The 13,296-nt window shown below is 46.5% G+C and overlaps 1 protein-coding gene across 1 annotated transcript in view; it reads right to left on the bottom strand.

The window, feature by feature from the left end:
* Positions 1–13,296, bottom strand: part of LOC142785204 (uncharacterized) — a 145,726-nt gene that overhangs the window by 59,687 nt on the left and 72,743 nt on the right. The window lies entirely within an intron of this gene.

Genomic DNA, 13,296 nt, shown 5'->3' with positions numbered 1-13,296 from the left:
ACACAGTGAATTACGAAAATACACTTCATGTAACCAAATGTGCTATTAGTAAATGGTGCAGTATTTCCATCTGCGTATACAAATCAAATAAGGCTCTGTTTAGGTGTAGAAAAAGGCAATACTCAATGCAGTAGGTAAATAATTAGGGTCAGCGAGTATGTAGCAAAAGGTAAAGTACCAACACAAGCAGAGTAACGATGCAAGCACGGCTGATTAAGGGGGGTGGGGGGTGCTTTCCCTTTTCTGAGTGTAACTATCCACTTCTTTCCCATCGGGTACTTGGAATAGTAGTGAAAGTTAACGTCCTTTTTGCGGGTGCGTGATCATATAGAGGCACAGAGCAGTACTTCACCATTGCGCAGCACTTGCCGCGGAGACAAGCGGCCGCAGTTTTAAGAATCAAAATGCTATGCTTTTAAAATGAGCGTTAAAAGCAGACACCCAAGGTTATTATGAAAGCATCAATAGCCACCACACACAATATAACCAAGACACCCATGGTTATTATGAAAGCGTCAATAACCACCACACACAATTTAACCAATTGAACTACTACTTTGTTGAGTTTTCCCACGACTGTGGTTCCTACACTGCGCCGCGCCTCAAAAGTGCACAAAACCTCGAAGTGACATCATACAAGCCCAATTCGCAGCTCCGCCATAGATCGCACACCAGGCCAATAGTCCTCGCAGTCCTCCTGCACCAAGCTCATAACGTCACTAGCAGAGGCATTTCCCCAATTTTGCTTATGACAACCCCTTCAAAAGCAGCAAGCCCAATATGTTCTTGCTACCTTGTTTCGGGTGTCACCTGATTGTTAACTACAATGCAAAAAGTTTGGTTTTGCCATGGTCCTTTTTCCAGACACCGCATCGTATCATGCCTGTGACGATGACATTTCTAAAAATGTTTGAACTTTGGATCGGCAGCTGACAGCTGTGTGGCCCATTCTGTTGCACACGGTGCATTTTGCAATAACAGGTTGCATATCACCGAGAAAGCTTTGCTTCTCAGTACCGGGCACTTTCGCATGCTTATGAAAATAGAAGAAGTTTTAAAGACGATAGCCTTTCTTGGGGGCTTTCGACCCAAAAATTTTGGTCTGTCTGTGTCTGTACATTTGTCTGTTTCTCCACTCTTAACGGCACCGGTACTTGAAACAGCCGACTCCATCCACAGCGCCCACCAATGCTGCTCAAGGTTTAGCGTTTATACTTGTGCAATTGTCAATAAATAAGCAACTATTGTGCAAGTTTGGGGGCACCATAACACGTATATATTCTGCATGTACATCCTTTACTGGCATGTACATCTTTTACTAGAAAAGGCATACATAAGCAATTTTTAGAACCGTAGCACTTATCACGCAGCGCTGACCATGCAATGCTTGCACGGAACGGGGAGTTTCTAACGCTTTGCTAAGACGCGATGGTGGTGGCACCAACCCGTTGCCTTGCGTTCTAAACCTTATCACCTCTGCGACGGGCGCACACACCCGTCTCGGAGTCACGCGCTTTTTTTTTAAGAACGCTGCCAGGTGGCGCTCATGTCTCACATGTGACTTGACTTGATGCACTCGATCGCCTCCGCTGCACGCTCCAGGCACTCTAACGCAGTGCCTCCAGAATACCATCCACCGATTTTTTTACGGAGAACATAAAATAAATTGTTCACTCTCTCCACACGCAAGACTATAGTCTTTCGACCACATTTGCAGATTACATGCATATACGGGGCCAAGTTTTTCTGGTGCTGAACGTCTATAAATTCATCAGCTGCTTAGGTAGAGGTACCCAAGGTGGAGCATTTCCCTTTGCGGAAGCAAGTGACCAACTTCTTATACAATTGGACAAAAAATGCTCCTTGACGATCAACTAAACTAGACTATCGAAAGTACGGGGTCTCCGAGAGATCAATCCACCTATCAAAATGTCCTTTAATTCTAGCTACAAACTGTGTAGCTGTCTCTCCGTTCTATGGTTTTGACGCTCGGAAACGCTCACGATACTCTTCTGCCATGAGACGAAAATGCCGCAGAGGAGCTATCTTTACATGAGTATAATCTAGGCAGTAGTCAGAAGACAGTCTTCCATACACTTTCAGAGCTTCTCCTGTGAGGCACATGCTCAAGGCGATTGCCCATTGTAATTTGTCCCAGCCTCGGCTTGTCCTCACGCATTCGAACCTCTTGAGGTACGCGTCAAAGTCGTCTCGGGCAATCTCAAACTGCAGGAGAAATTTTCGAAGATTTATGGAAGGGTAGCGCACTGCTTGTACTTCAGGTCATTCTCCCGGTGGCGTTCGGTACGCTGGTGCTGCATCTAGCTCGGCAAGCCTTATGCGTAGCGGAAGGCTGCGTTCCTCTGCTTTGGCTAGAGCTTGCTCCGAGGCCACACGTTTGCCGGTATTTTTTCTCGCTCAACAGCCATCAGGTCGTGTTCTTTCGCCGCTTCATGCTGAGCCGCTCTATCATCTCGCTGACGATTTTCCTGCAGTCTCCTCCACCCTCTCAACTCTGCCTCTGACAAGCTCACTCGCTCCCCAGTTCCCTTAATTTCTGCATTTCCATAGCATCTACAATGTGTCTGTGCCACAGAGAACAAGTTCGTCCTGTCCCCTGGATGCCAAAATGTCACGGTGTATTAGCTTCACCGTATGAGGTTCAAGAAATAAAGACAAAGCGGGCGTTTTAAGTAGCACCCACACATCCAAACATTTAATCTATAGAAGATCAACTCTGCTGAGAGTCAAACGGTGAGTCGTGAACGGTTGTCGTCGGGACCCCTCGTGACGACTCACGTACAGGTGAACTCTGGGGCGGCCCGTGGACTTCTTGATAATTCAGAGCCACAAACTCTGAGGCACTAGGCGTCGGCAGGAACAGGGATTTGTTCTTCGCATCGCTGCCTCTTCCACCGAACGCTACGGTAATTGCTCGAATCTAACGCGCACCTTTTTTTCCGGTTAAGCGAGTTCTTAAGTCGCATGCACGTTAGAATCGAGTACAAACAAAAAAATTGCAGTCAATCTATTGCCATCGGCAAATCCAAAATGGCCGCCCCCTACGTGCGTCGGCATGGCGCGTCGGCCATTTCTGCCTACGTGTTTCCCATGTGCGGCACTTCGTACGTGTGCTGAGGAGCTCGTCATCTAGTACTGCATTAGCATCGACGGCGTGGAAGGGCCAACTCTAAAAACACGAGCGCACCACGATGCCGCTTTTAAAAGAAAAGTCATCGCGTGTGCAGAAACGGACGAAAATCGGGCCGCATCGCGGTCGCTCGGAGTTCCCGAAACGTGCATGCGGGACCGGCGGAAACAAAAGCAGAAGATTGTCGACAGCAAAGCTTCACGCAAAGGCTTCAGTGGACCACAGCAGGGTCGGTTTCGGCAAATAAAGAGCTGCTCGGCGAGTATGTGCTTGAGCAGCGAGCGGCACAGCGGCCTGTGACGACAGAACTGCTCCAAGTGCGGGCTATGCAATTAGTCTTAGAAAACGGTCTAATGCGGAGCCAGTTTAAAGCGAGCAGGTGCTGGCTAACTAACTTCATGAAAAGAAAAGGCTTTTTCCTCCGAAGGGGAACATGCATATGCGAAAAGTTTTGCGGAGGAGTACGATGAAAAGCTTCACAGTTTTCAGAGGTTCGTCCTAAACTTGCGGCGCAACAACGGCTACCTGCTTGGGCAAATCGGGAATGCCGATCAGACGCCTCTTTACTTCGACATGCCTGGCACCACAACCGTCGAGAAGAAGGGGGCGAAGCAAGTTCGCGTGCTGACATCGGTCCACGGTAAAACTACAGTGACGGCAATGCTCTGTTACACGTCAGATGGGCACAAGCTTCGCCCCTACCTCATATTTAAATAGAAGACGCTCCCGAAAGGAGTCGTTTTTTCGAGTGGTGTGATCGTGCGGGCCAGCGAGAAAAATGGGTGCGCGTTGCAATCGGTGTCTTACGGTTTTTTTTTGTTTTTTTATTTTCGCGGTGGAAATCGGGTGCGCGTTACAATCGAGGGCGCGGTAGATTCGAGTAAATACGGTACTTGCACCATGCGCTGCCCTTCCACTCCTGCCTTTTTATTCTCGGTGCTCCTGCCACGAGAGTTTTCCGCGTGTTTCATGTTTTTCTTTTCTTTTTGTAGTCTGTGTCACAGTGACTCAACAGCATTGTCGTCTATGTCCCTATCACTTCGCCGAAGTCTTTACACTCAAAACATGATACATCTACTGTGTCACAGTCTTTGCAAATCAGCATATTGAATGCATCATCGACGATGTTTTTTAATATGTGCGCTACCTTCTCAAACTCCCCCATGCCATCGTACGCTTTGCGGCAAAGGGCGAGCACATCCTGTATGTAAGACAGCTACGACTCCAATGACGTTTGAGTGCGAGATTCAAGCTCCTTCTTGGTCACTGCCTTCATGCCAGTAGATTTGCCAAACAGTGCATGCATCTTTTTTTTTTTGCATGCTTTCCAGCTGCCAATTAACGCTTCGTGATTCTCAAACCACACTTTGGCTGTTCTCTTCAGATAGAATGATATGTTCACCAACATGAGTGTTTCGTCCCAACGATAATTCTTGCTTGTTTTGTTTGCTCATACACCGGCAACCATTCTTGAATGTCGACATTGCAGGTCCCGCAGAACACGCCAGGGTTTTTGAGCTGGGGCAGAGCAACTATCGTTGTTGCCATTGCAGCTGTGGAAGCGGGACTCTGTTGTGCCATCATTGAATAAACTAAGCTTCGGCCGCTGTGTAGCTTCGTTATACTGTCTTCGTACCCAGCACCTCCACCAGAATGTCCTGGGTTGCGAGTAAACAAAAGAAATGTATTTACAGATTGTACACAGAGTACACAGAGTCCTTCAGCCAAGATGGCAGACTGGCAACAACAACATGAGTCCTTTCCATCAAAGTCGTCAAAGTCGTCCTTAGCCCTAACTCCGCCAACAGCGAGACTGCAGGCAGGACCGACGAGCTAGCGCACTTGTGGCGATGTGCTTCTTCGCAAGCAACGAAGCGGTAAGGGACGGCACGATCAGATTACTACGAGTGGGCGCGTGGTCTACAAGCGCGGCGTGTCATCGGAGTTCGCTTTAGCCCTAGCTCTGCTGACAGCGAGACTGCGGGCAGAAACGACGTGCTAGCGCACTCTTGGCGACCGTGCTTCTTCGCAAGGAATGAAGCACATCACTCGCTACCTCCTCTGAACCACGTTTGGGCATTTTACGCATCGACAACAGACCACACAGTGAAGCTCGTCCACGATGAAGATCCCCTTTTTGCCTTGCCTCGTAAATCTAGCGTCTTCCTCCCGAAGCCAGTTTTCCAATATGGCCATGGTCATCCACGCTTTTCCGTTTCCATGTTACATAACGGGAAGGTGTCGAACCAACATCACCTAGACTATTCACAAGGCCCTTTCATACCCCTCTCTCCAGACGGCATACGTCACGCTAGTTGTCCGATGTTATGACCGGCACAGCAAGGAGGTGGCTTGCAAGGGACGCTCATTGGCGTAACGGTCAAACGCTGTCCGCGTCCTGCAGGAACGCGGGAGGCGTCTGTGTGCGCCGCAGGAAATGCACATCAGCGTCGCTGGGACACACAGTCGGTGTCTAGCGCGTGCACGGACGGCTATAAAAGGAGCGTGTCGGGAGTGCGCTGTGCTCTCTCTCTGGACTTCGCTGGCCCGCTCGTCTCGAGTGCGCTCTGGGCCCTTGTGATGGAATGGCGCGTCTGAACGCTCTCGTTGCAATGTGCTTCTCTTGCAAATATGTAAATTAAACGCATCTTCTACTTGTTCGTGAGACGCGTCGCAAAAGTCGTCCTTCGCCGGATCCTGGGTGGCAGCCTCAACGTCTCCCCGGAAAAATCACCGACTGTCCAGTGGCCGAGGACGTGTCGCTCAGGTTGTGGTGTTGGTCACCCCGCGCACTTTTTTACCCCGAACGGCGGACAAGCCACGACAGGTTTGCCTTTCATCGCTACCTGCTTCGCTGCTTAGACTGCGTTAGGCTTGGTGCTGCATCGCACTGCTCCGAGTCTTCGTCCGTTCCCACGTGTCCTATTTTATTGGTGTTGTATTTGTGAGTATGTGATTACACATCGATCAGTGCGTAATGGGACGTTGTTGTGTTCCCGGGTGCCGCGGCAATTATGACAGTGCTCCCAAAGTGCGTGTTTTCGCATTCCCCAAGGATGAAGCTCGGAAGAAGTCTTGGATAAAAGCCATTCCGCGAAAGGATTTCACACCAAGCATACACTCCAAGGTGAGAAACTGCTGAAGTTTGTTGTCTTACCGGCTCTATCGCATTACTGGCGTTCTGGCTCTGTTACTGTTGAATTGAGCGACTATCGTGAGTGGTGATGGTAGTTTTGTCGCGCTTCAGGTAGGGCAGTGCGGTAAAATAGAAAAGAAATACTCAGGCTCGTGTCAAAGTTCCTATTAGCCCGTTTCGTATGAAAGTAATGAAGTCACTGTTATGCTTGGCGCAGGTCTGTGAACTCCACTTCCTCGAGGCTGACTTCATCACAAATATGTCACATTTCAACGCAGCTTTGGAACCAACATTGACAGTCGACAGCGAGAGGGTGCGCCTTGTGTCAGATGCTATACCCTCGGTGTTTCCGAACTGTCCGTCCTACCTGAGCACGAATCGCAATCGCCGAGAATCTCCTGTCTCGAAACGAGCTCGAATGGAAGACGAGGTCTTGAGCAAAGCGATTAAGAACTCTATATGCGCAAAAAAAAACGAAGAGGAGAGAAATGCTGTGTCCTCTTTCGAACACTTAAGAGGCAAGCTTTCTGCTGTATGCAGTAATGATTTCTGGACCATCAAGGCAAACGATCGTTGGTGATGTTTCTCCGCATCGAAGATAATCCTTCACCACACGTGAGGTTTTCCGTCACTGTGCTTGCTGATCTCTCACTTGCAGTCTCAGAAGGTATGATAGAGCTGGTTTCATTACCTTGCGGAGGCGCAGTTCCAGATGCAGTGCGCGACATCATGACGTTACCGCACTGCTCCAGCAGCTGGAAAACCACATGACTGAGACGCCTGAAGTTGCAAGTCCGTCGAAAACAGCGTCAGTGTTGCAGCATATCGGCTTCTTATTGAATGAACTGTCCAAAGACAGTGACACGACCGAAGAACACAGTGCTTTGTTTCGTTTGCTAAATGAGCAAATAGCTCTCGCACTCGCTGCCCCCATTCGTCGCTACAGTGCTGAAACATTAGTGTTTTCTAGCATTCTGCACTCCATATCTCCGCACGCCTATAACTTTGCCAGATCAGCGTCGAAATTGACTTTACCCCATCCTTCAACCCTGCGCCGCGTTTGTTCCAAGTATGGAGGCGATCCACTGAAGGAGCAAAACATTCGAGAAAGAGTGAAGTGCATGCAGCCGAACGAAAAGACCGTGACGCTAATGGTTGATGAAATTCATTATTTATTTATTTATTTACAGAATACTGCAGGCTCTCTTCAGAGCCCATGCAGGAGTGGAAAAAAAAAAAAAAAGAAAAAAAAAATCACAAGCAATCAGCAGTCAAGGCACACAAAATTAATAAATGTACGCATGACAATTAATATTCAACAGCAATTTTCACCACATAAATTAGTAACAATTCGTGACCAAATTAAGTATATTTACACAAAACTATACACACCAATACATATTCGCAATAACATATGGCGCAGCGATAGGAGCATTTTGGGGCTTAACGTTATGAAGTGATAAAATCAAAGTGTTCAATGTTCTGTAACGACTCAAACGGCAGGGCGTTCCAGTCTACAATGGTCCTGGGAAAAAAAGAGAACTTAAATGTATTGGTACGTGTCTGGAATGGTGTTATTGACGCAGCATGGCGATTTCTAGTTTCTCGTGACGTCAGTGGTTGTACAAACGTAGAGGCATCTAGTGCGAAATGTTTGTGTTTTAACTGAAAAAGAAATTTTAATCTCAGAATTTTGCGACGAAGTTGAAGTTCTTGTATATTATTTTCTTTCATGATAGCTGTAGGGGAGTCTGTCATGCGGTACTTAGAAAAAATAAACCTGATGCATTTACGTTGAATCATTTCTATGGCATGGATGTTTTTCCTAGTGTATGGGTCCCAAATGACGCACGCATACTCGAGAGAAGGTCTAATGATGGTATTATAGGCTAACAGCTTCACTGATGACGGGGCAAAACGAAGTTTGTACTTGAGAAAGCATAGCTTACGGAAGGCGGATGCGCAAATGTTCGATACATGCATATTCCAACTTAGATTTTTGGTTATCGTTACGCCAAGGTACTTATACACACTGACCTCCCTGAGTACGTGAGTTTGTAACGCATATGGAAAAGAAAAGAAGTTTTTCTTTCTAGTGATGTTCATGTACACTGTTTTGTCTGAGTTTAGCTTCATATCCCATCGCTTACACCACTGGTAAACGTTATCAAGGCAGGTATTTAAAAGCTGTTGATCATTCATGGTAACAATTTCCTTGTACAGCACGCAATCATCGGCAAATAGCCTTATTCCGACATATTCAGGGACAACTTCAACAATATCATTTATATAGATTAAAAAAAGTAGGGGCCCTAAAACACTTCCCTGAGGAACTCCTGATGTAACCTGAAGTTTAGATGAGCAGTGACCATTTATATCAACAAATTGTGTTCGATTTGACAAGTACGCGGATACCCAATTTACAATAAACTCTGGAAGGCCAATATTTTTAAGTTTGAAAATCAATTTATTGTGGGGAACTAGATCAAAAGCCTTCCTAAAGTCTAAGAAAATAGCATCAATTTGCCCGGATTTATCAAGAATAGATGCGAAAGTATGTATGACTGTGACCAGTTGAGTAACAGTGGACAAACCTTTTCTGAACCCATGTTGAAATGGGGTTAATATATTGTTCTCATTAAGAAAATTAGTGATGTAGTTAGCTATGACGTGCTCGAGAAGCTTACAACAAGAACAGGTAATAGATATAGGGCGATAATTTGTAATCAATAATTTATCTCCTGATTTGAGTATTGGTACAATTCGCGCTATTTTCCAATCTATCGGAACAGAAGAAGAAGACAGGGAGGCGCGGAAAATGATCACAAGGAATTTAGCAACCATCTCAGCGTATCGACGCAGAAATGCGTTGTGAATGTTATCGGGACCAGGCGAAGCTTTAGTCTTTAAATTCAGAAGCATAGATACAACTCCAGATAAGGACACGATGTCTGCGTCGAGATAAGGAGAGGTAGCAGAAGCCCGTGCGCTGTCGCAATCTTTTTGGAAAACGCTTTGAAAGTACTCATTGAAATGTGTCGCTATGCTTGTTTCATCTACAACGATTGTATCATTGTGAATTATTTGAAGAGTACCTTCTTTCTTGCGAGATAATTGCGACCAGAATTTATCAGGAGCCGTCCGTATGAAGTCTGGAAGAGTGTGTTGAAAATAAAATTGCTTAGCACATCGGATAGACTGGTTTAAAAGTGTCTGGTTTGTGTGAATAGTTGTCTGAGATGCGCGGTGACGTCGTAATCGTTTTAGTTTCCTTTTTTGATGCAAGATGTCACGGGTGATCCACGGATTTTTTTTCGCGATCCTTTTCATTTTATTTGGCACAAAATGATCTATGCAGTATAGACATAACCTTTTAAATGTCTCCCATAGCTCAGAAACATCAGACCCACCAAAATTGCTCAAGTTTATGTCAAGAAAGTCTAAGACGCTTTCATCCGCTGCATGAAGGTAATCTTTGACTGCGACAGTTTTAGAAGGAGCACTTTTCTTTGTCAAGAAGTGGCATACGCACTTCACCATGTAGTGGTCTGAAAGACCAGGTTCAATTGTCACAGAAAAGTCGGTTATGCATCGGCTCAAAAAAACAAGATCTAATATAGAAGAGGAACTACCCTGAACACGAGTAGGTTGTCTAACCACCTGTTCCAAATTACAGCACATCATTAAGTCCAGTACACTGTGAACATGAGCACTGGGTTCATTAGAAGCAAACGGGTTCTCCCAATTTACACCAGGAAGGTTGAAGTCACCAGCAATAATTATTTTTTGTTGTCTAAAACCCAAGACGTGATCACATAAATCCTGCAAAAACTCTGGTGGAGCATCGGGACGGCGATAAATGGCTACTAGTACTAAGGAAAAGCCCCAGCATGACAATTTCAAGGTAATAGTTTCATGGTTATTGATTTGTTTTGAAAGTGCTGCTGAAATGTTTTGTTTAATCAGGACGGCAACGCCACCTCCTTTTGAACTTCTATCTCGACGAAATACTTGGTACGAAGGCGGAAATATACTGTTGTCGTGAACTTCACTTCGGAGCCAAGTTTCAGTGATCACAACAACATGAGGGCTGTATCCCAAGATCAAAGCTTCAAGAATATCACTTTTGTTCACAATGCTACGCGCATTGATATTTAAGAGGCGCAGTTCCTCAAGGCGAGAAGGTATCTGTCAATCCCTGGAGGAAACTTTTCGCCGAGTAACCAGTTCAACCCTCGAATGTGTGACATCATCCCATACGTAAAGTTCGTTATCTATTCGCAGTTTATCATGCAGAAGAATCACTTTCTTGCCCTGTTTTTTTTCCTCTTTTGCACTTTGCCATAAAAGCTTGCGTTTCCTTAGAGTATCCACCGAATAGTCATTCTGAATGTAAATTTTTGTTCCCTTTAACTTTCGTGCATTTTTAAGAACATCCTGCTTTTCGTTATAATTTTGAAAGGATACAATTACTGGCCTCATTTTACCCGGCTTTCCAATGCGGTGGATTCTTACAACAGAGCTGCATCTTACGTTTAGCTTGTCCCAAAAAAGGTTTTCAATCACCTCAGCGCGAAGAGTTGTCTCAGTCTCAGTGCTGCCCTCCTGAATGCCAAACAAAACCAGGTTTGAACGCCTGCTCCTATCATCAATGTCAGCTACTTTCGCTTGTAGCGATTTGACCGCCTGTTCTAGGCCGTCTATTCGATCGATATGCATTCCAAATTCGAGAAAACGCTTGTTAAGGTCTGAAATCATTTTTTCCATGTTGGACTGCTGATCCCTCAAAGTAGCCATCTCTGTGACCAACTTATTTTGGCCTTCCAGCAGTTTAGTCAATAAGGCTTCAGTGCTCGGCCCAGGGTTCAACTCAACATCCCCACATAACAAAAGTTTGCATGCACAAAAAACATTGCATAAAATTTCAAGACACTGGCGTGGGCATGGCAGGACCAGGAGGCCACGATAGTCACTTTTGATAGAGCTATAATAAACACTAACCTGCATAACGCAGAGGAACGGCCTATTAGGCAGCATGGCGAGGCCTGGTCCGCCACACCCACTGAAGTTGAAGCGATGCGGCATGGCTCTTATAAAGGCGTCTGAAGGAGTCACGTGGTATGGCGGGTTGATAACGTGAGGCCAGAAGCACTGACGATGCGGTGCAGAGCGTAATGTAGGATCCGCGCGTGCATCGAATTGAGTCCCGTCCGGCTGAATCCCGACCGACTGAAGAGCAGCCAACTGCGCCAGTAGAACTGTTGGATCCGCGCGTGCATCAAATTGAGTCCCGTCCGGCTGAATCCCGACCGACTGAAGAGCGGCCAATTGCGCCAGCAGGACCTGCATAACGCAGAGGAACGGCCTATTAGGCAGCATGGCGAGGCCTGGTCCGCCACACCCACTGAAGTTGAAGCGATGCGGCATGGCTCTTATAAAGGCGTCTGAAGGAGTCACGTGGTATGGCGGGTTGATAACGTGAGGCCAGAAGCACTGACGATGCGGTGCAGAGCGTAATGTAGGATCCGCGCGTGCATCGAATTGAGTCCCGTCCGGCTGAATCCCGACCGACTGAAGAGCGGCCAACTGCGCCAGTAGAACTGTTGGATCCGCGCGTGCATCAAATTGAGTCCCGTCCGGCTGAATCCCGACCGACTGAAGAGCGGCCAATTGCGCCAGCAGGACCTGCATAACGCAGAGGAACGGCCTATTAGGCAGCATGGCGAGGCCTGGTCCGCCACACCCACTCAAGCCATATCAAGCCATACTTCGATTATAGAGGGGGCAGCATAGTTGGATCTGCAGCCAATTCTCAAGAGGCAGCCACAACCGCTCATGTTTTCATGCTTCAGTCGCTCTTGTCATCAAACAAAGATGTGCTTCACATTTTTCCTGTTGCTAAAATGACCGCCGAAATTCTACATGAGTTCTGCAAGAAAGTAATTTTAGAAGTGGAATCTATGGGCCTCAGCGTCATTGCTGTAATTACCGACAACAATTCCCACAACCGGAAAATGATGTTTTTCTCAGAGAAACAGGAAGTGCGCATTGTATATCCTCATCCAGCCGACAACAATCGGCCTCTGTTTTATGTCGCAGACCCTGTGCACATACTGAAATACATCAGGAACAACTGGATGAATAAAAAAAAACGAAGGAATATGCTTTTAGTTTCCTGAAGTGAACCTGTCAGGAATATTGCCGGACGGGCTGCCCAGAATGAAACCAGCATCATTTGAAGTCGTACGGCAGCTGTATGCACTGGAGCAGACATCGCTTCTCAAGCTTGGCTACAAGCTGAATTCCAAGGCAATCAATCCAACACCTATGGAGAGACAAAATGTAAAGTTGGTGTTAAATGTCATTAATCCGTTTGTATCAAACGCACTTGAGACGCGTGGCGATGCCCTTAAAACAACATGTGCCAGTTCAACAGCTCTCTTCATAAACATCATATCGACGTGGTGGAAAATCGTCAACGTGAAGACCCCTTCGAAAGGTCGCCGACTGAACGAAACCCTTCAAAATCCAGTGAATTCTACGGTGGATCAACAGCTGGTTTTCCTTAGTGGCATGGTAGACTGGCTAGATGCTTGGAGCAGCGTCAACATGAGCCGTGGCTGCTTGACAAGGGAAACACATTCTGCGTTGAGACTCACTTGCTACTCCCTTGTTGAGCTGTCGCGGTACTGTTTAGAAGAACTGAAGTTCAAGTATGTCTTGCTGGGAAAATTTCAAACTGACACTCTTGAAGATCGCTTCGGTCGCTACCGTCAGCTTGCTGGTGCACAATATCATGTTTCAGTGAGGCAGCTTCTGGAGTCTGAAAAGAAAATTCGTCTGCAAAAGCTGCTGATGCTTCAGCAGCCAGACATCAGCAGCAAAAGTGACCCAGAAGTATCGCAACATAACTTCTCTGTTCACATCTCAAATGATGAAATTTCCAACCCAAAGCATGACATGGAGGTCGTTGCTTATATCGCTGGATATTGTGCTCATTCAGCTCTGA

The sequence above is a fragment of the Rhipicephalus microplus genome, unplaced genomic scaffold (assembly GCF_043290135.1).
Source record: "Rhipicephalus microplus isolate Deutch F79 unplaced genomic scaffold, USDA_Rmic scaffold_19, whole genome shotgun sequence".
Taxonomy (NCBI): Eukaryota; Metazoa; Arthropoda; class Arachnida; order Ixodida; family Ixodidae; genus Rhipicephalus; species Rhipicephalus microplus.
The sequence above is the reverse complement of the archived record's forward strand: the minus strand, read 5'-3'. Positions and strand labels throughout refer to the sequence as shown.